Here is a 6,326-nt window from a genome sequence, read left to right on the forward strand (position 1 = left end):
CCAAATCAGCGAGCCAGACCACCCGATCCTGTTAGTCGCCTCTTACAACAAGCATGGGTTGTTGAAGATCATTTCTAACCCGGATCTTCACGGGTGTGTTACTACAAAGAAGTAGGACAGAATGGTTCATTTAACGTTACATCATTATCAGGAATTAACCGTGAAAGATGTGTTCAGTTTACTGATGATTTTATTGCCAAAAATATTTATTATTTTACATCTGATTGATAAATTTAGTTTAGAATTAAGCAAAACGACTTTCAAAAATAGAAAAAAAAAAAAAAAAAAAAAAAGAACGTATTGGTTCGGCTGGGGGTCGAACCCAGGACCTCTCGCGTGTGAGGCGAGCGTGATAACCACTACACTACCGAACCCGCCAACGACTAGTGGATTATTTAACGTATTTAAAGCAAATATTACACCATGTCTTTTTAAGAATACTTTAATTTTGTCAATTTCAAGTGTGATAACAAGAAGAGATATTTGGATCTGCTACGTGCTTTAACCTCTTAACTACATAGCGAGCTCTCTAAAAATAGGTTTCTCCTTGCCCAACATACAGACCGTGGTTACCTCCCTTTGCGTGCCGTTCACAGTGCGTGTTTCGTTCGTGACTTGCCAGAAGTGGGTAAAAGGCGACGGGTGAAATACGCACTCGTGCCCAAGCACATTCTCTGACACGTTCAAAACAAACACTGACTGTCAAATAAATACACTTGTGAAATCTTTCTCAAAGGGACTCACCGTGCGCAATGTTCGATTACAGATACTCGATGACTGACTAACCATAACAAAAGCTACAAAATATTAACCGTCAACAGCTATGGCGGAACGAAAACTTCATTTATCATTAAACACATAGGGCAAAAGAACTCTTTAAACAAGGATTCGGTTGGCTCACCGATTTCGAGGCACGAGTTGTTTGAACTCATCAACACCTGAAGCGCCATAAAATCTTTAGACTTCTTTTCGCACAGTTATGTCCGCTCCTAAGAAAGACTGCCTGGCCATGTCTTGAATGAAAGACATATCCCTCCTCCTCCAGAACCCCTTCCAGGATCACGTCGGCGGAATCAGTTTGACATTGAAGAGTTAAAAAAACCACTGATTAAATTGTTTTACACGTTTATGAAACATGTAGTCAACAATTAAATAATTACTAATTTACTATGTTAGGATCTATCCCAGCGGGCACACAACGTTGAATCAACGTTGAATCAACGTTGAATTTTGGTTGTTTGGTTGATCAACCTTTCATAAACGTTGATTCAACGTTTATCATGCGACGAAAGAAAGTTAGTCGAGATTCGTTTAGTTGTCAACGTTGTTTCAACGTAAGGAACCAACAAAATGTCAACTAATTGTTTCCTTGGCAAATTTGATACATAATTCATATTGGTAATAGGTATCCAACTTAGCAACTATCATTTCGGAACATTATTTTCATAAAAGATCAAGATCGAGCTAGTGACAGATATAATCTTATATATTATTTGATTGTGCATCGATCAACGGACGGAAATATTACGTAAATCGCAGTTTTAGGTATAAAGTCATCAGTTATCCAAATTGCATTACATTTGATATTTTCCCACAAAACTGTGAAAATTGTATAATTCCCGACAATTTGCTTTCAAACACAAGCCAGATGTTGACCTTTCGATCGCCTCGTTTGGCCATATCCGGACATGCGCACAATTATCGCGCGCGCAAAGGCAGCTGATCGTTGTCAGTTCACTTTGGCGAAGTTCAACGCAATATCGTTCTATTTTCACCATCTTCACGGCATGCTGGTGTTTATTTGGTAAGTATGTCCTTCATGTATAATGAAAACGTAGGAATGACGTTTAAATCTAGCAGTAGCAAGAAACTCCGAATTAGGGCTCATGTTTTATCTCACAAGGTTACCGGTATGTGACAGTACATGTTTATCAAAATTTAGTGGAAGCCCGTGTTTTCCATGAACCTTTTTTGTTATTTTTCAATATATTTGCATGCATATATTTGGCATTTTATTATATAATCGAATAAGATTTCCTTTCGTACCCATCACCTGATTTGAATTTTGCAAATATACATTTTCAAATAATCAATGAAGTACATCAATATAAGGAACCGTTCATAATTAAATTAAACACCCCCGGGTGGGGGTGTTGATTGTAAGGGTTTTGTTCAGGGGAGCTAAGGGGTCAGCATTTTTGTACACACGCACTATGTTTAGAAATTATGGGAAGGGGAGAGGGCGTCATAGATAATGTACATGACATGCAGGGTGGGCCGTCTCTTATCCTGTACATACTCATACACTTTAGGGGGGGTAATTCACATTGTACATAAAAATCAACATCACCCCAAAGCCATACATTATGATCGGTCCCTAAGGGCAGCTATACAAAATCGGATAGGATTAATCAACATTTTATATTGCATCCCATTATTATGAACATTTGTTCGTTTGAATAGATCTATCAGTAAATGATGCATTGAGCACGCCCTGAACCCTGTCAACATATGTATATTATTGGGGGGAGGGGGTGGTGGAGAATGGCGTAAGGAAATGCAACGAAAAACTTCACTAATGATTCTTTGATGGGACAATTAACAAAACTGCACCCACAGACTTTCATTCTTACACTTGTTTGGAAGGGATATGATAATTCAAGTCTCTTAAAGGTTAAAATCTTACATACAAAAGAAGTAATTTTAATGTAAGGAACATTTAATTATGAAATAAGATTATTTTAATGGAATTTGCAGAAATCTCATCTTCGAAGACTGGGTGGCAGCAATTTTGTGGATCACATAAAAGGAGCAAGGCTAAGGTAACACGTTTTTAACATTTCACTTGTTTCCAGTATATCCACCACAAAGTTTAAGAGAAAGATGATAATGCTCTTTCATTACCACCTGTTTTGAATATTTGTGATAATGTTTGGTCTTTTTTTGGTGATAATAGTTGGTCTTTATTTTCATTTATATATTAAGGTTGATCATTTAAGAGAAAAAATTGACAATGATTTCTCCCGGAGATGTATAGTTTAATGAGCACTCCCTTGATTGGCGCCATATTGTTTTTCGCCGTAAACAGCTGGATGCAAGATAGCACGCGAGAGGACAGAAGTCATACATTTATAGATATATAGAGATGTTTATTGCTGGGAAACAAACTCTTCAGGTATTTGGTCAGCTGTAGAATTTGAACATGATGTTTTTTATTATTGCCAAAGGGTAGGTTTTTCATTATTTGCAATCTAATATGTGTGTGCAGTGAAACATACTGAGATTTGGAAGAGTCCTTTATTTAAAGTACAGGTGTTGTTAGATATCAGCATTTTATGTACATGTTCCCTTGTTAAGATCATCTATCGAGTATATTAGAGAGAAGGTGTATATTTGTAGTGTTTTAAATCAGTTATTTTCAGTGTATGACCTACATTTCAATATGTTTTGGCCACCTGTCACCCCTTTGGTCAAATAGAGTAGGACTTCCATTTCTTGGAATTGAGAGTCAGAGATGCACTGTTTCCAAGAATTTGCGTGTGCCAGCGATGTTTGTTTACGAGTACATTTAAGTCTTTTTGAGTTTAGATTGGAGTTGTAAGAGATGTTATTGAATGTCTTATTATTCATGGTATGATAGATTATTTCTGGCAATGTAGAGTTTAATCTCATTATTTTATTGTTCATGATTCAGAGAAGCATAGTTATGACGTCGCAGATAATACGCACACATAATTCATTATATGAGAGATTTCCAAGCGTCTCTATAAGAGATTAAGTGTAAACATTTATGAATTATAAAAATGTTATTTATCTGAGTTTTATGAGTGTACAAATGACAAAGAGAGAGAGAGAGTAGATAATAGAGGATATATTGCATACTTATGAGAGCTCATTATTGTTTTCAGAACTCCATGATCCATACTTCCTTGTGTTTGGGAACAAATGGTGTTGGGAGACCACCCACAATAGACTTGTTCTTTGACCTGTGAACCACCACCCATTTTGTTTTCTTATCATTTGATGTAAAATGGCTTTTGTTACAATTTATGACTCCTGGTAGCAAAATTGCTACATCAGTTCAACTCCTATTAATTTGAAATAATCATTTCCGAGAATCTCTAAAGAAAACTAAATCTGACAGAATAACAACAATCTTCCATTGTTTTGCAGGACAATGTCAAACAATTTGATGTCAAGAATGAATGTTGATGGGCAAAACGGCAAGTTTTCTTTTAAGAATACAAGGTTGTATTCAATCATCTCTGGTAAGTTACAGCAGTGAAATGAACCTTTCAAGTGATTGATTAAACAAATACTTGAATCATTTAAGACAATATATCTTCCATATAACTTATTCATGTATTTAAATATATAATTTCAGAATGTGTCCTATCTCAAGGGAATGAGATGGGAATGCATCCGAAGCAAATTTCAAGAAAGAGTTAGGAACGTTTCTGAAGTATCCACCTGGCCGCCAGGCAGGGAGTGGCAGAAAGAAGATGAGCTGATAATTGTGTTTTTGGAGTTGTAATTGTGTTGAAAAATCTGAACTGTGGTATTGAAATTGGTGGCGTAAATGTCACTTTGATGCTATATGCAGATGATATTGTGTTATTAGCACAACAGAGATCACCTACAGACTATGTCATGTGTGATGTTTTACATAATGCATTAAACCACGTTTTCTGTGTGCGTGTGTTTTCATAAAGATTTCATGAAAAGTGACTTGTTTTATGTGCTGTCTTCAGGTATAGTTCCTGGTCATCTTGGATCCCTTTCATGGTGAAAGTAATTGCATTGTGTTTATTCAGGTGTCTGTCTAAGAGCTGAAATTCAGACAAAATGTCTTCTTGGGACAATTTTCACCTTTTCAAGGTAACAATACAACAGTAAATAGTTTTTCTTAATTTGGAATACTCTTTTCTTCTTACTGGAATTATACGTCCAACTGACATAAAACTTAAATGAACATTATATTGAATGTGGAATTTTAACCAAGTATTTTATCAGGTAAATATTTTTACTGCAATTTTCTGTTTGAACACTGTTTATTGCAGGTAGCTTTTGGGTATTTTAGCTGGATGCAGGAGTTTGGTGCTACTTTATTGTAGTTTAAAGATGAAATGCGAGTCTATTTACAGGAAAGCGTAATACCTCCCAGACACAACCACGGAACAACCCATTTTCAACGTTAAGAATATGTCAGACTTCAACATTGATTCCACGTCGGATATTTACGTCAAAAAAACTTTCATATACAACCTATTTTCAATCTATTTTCAACGTTGAGGATCAACCTATTCTCAACGTTGATAATCGGTCAAACTTCAACGTTGATTCCACGTCGGATATCTACGTCAAAAAAACTTTCATATACAACCTATTTTCAATCTATTTTCAACGTTGAGGATCAACCTTTTGTCAACGTTGATAATCGGTCAAACTTCAACGTTGATTCCACGTCGGATGTCTACGTCAAAAAAACTTTCATATACAACCTATTTTCAATCTATTTTCAACGTTGAAGATCAACCTATTCTCAACGTTGAAACAACGTTGATGTGCCTGCTGGGTATATGGTTAAAAATATATGTTCAACACATTTCGCGAGTGACTTAGTTAGACTTCGCTTTATCAGGAACATTTCACCAGTTTACACCAATTGATATAAACACAGTGCATGATAAAACTATACATATTTCGAGTCATATTCAAAAGCACATTTGTCACATTTTCCCCACAATATCATTATGCATTTCATAAGTGCACTCATCAGAGTGCTTTACGTAATTACCAATAACTCGGGTATTTATTGATCTTAACATATCTATTAATCGTCGAACTGATCCGACCGGCTCTACATTATAAAGGGGATAGCCTTGTAAATGAAAGCTGTCTGTCGTCACGCCGAAGACAGGGTTCGATTCCCATTTATATAGGTACAATGTGTGAAGTCCATTTCTGATGTCCCCGGATGTTGCTGATATGCTGCAAAAGGCAACAATAACCATACTCACTCATATCAGCAGTTTACTCAAATCTATCATTCTTATGGATAGCATATTTCAGCTTTTATTGCTGATTCATAATTACTCTGCATTAATACCTTTGCTGAACTGACGAGTAAACTATTGTAACATGAATGTTCTGCAGTGTTAAAGGCACACTGTCACACAATTTCGACAATATTTTGGTCTATATGTTATATATAGGGTCATATGCACTCACTTTAGCTTCCTATTGATGCAGTAAAAGACTTATCATCCCCTACGACTAGCCTGAAATCGATAATTGAAACTTATCGATAATTGAAGCTAACAGCT

At 36.0% G+C, this 6,326-nt stretch overlaps 1 non-coding gene across 1 annotated transcript; it reads right to left on the reverse strand.

Annotated features, from left to right (window-relative positions):
- Nucleotides 1-301: 301 nt before the first annotated feature.
- On the reverse strand, nucleotides 302-374 carry Trnav-cac. The gene has a single exon. It is a non-coding gene; the product is annotated as a tRNA-Val (tRNA).
- Nucleotides 375-6,326: the final 5,952 nt, after the last annotated feature.

Source organism: Haliotis rubra, unplaced genomic scaffold (genome assembly GCF_003918875.1).
Source record: "Haliotis rubra isolate DU_JTF1 unplaced genomic scaffold, ASM391887v1 Scf376, whole genome shotgun sequence".
In the NCBI taxonomy this organism is placed as follows: Eukaryota; Metazoa; Mollusca; class Gastropoda; order Lepetellida; family Haliotidae; genus Haliotis; species Haliotis rubra.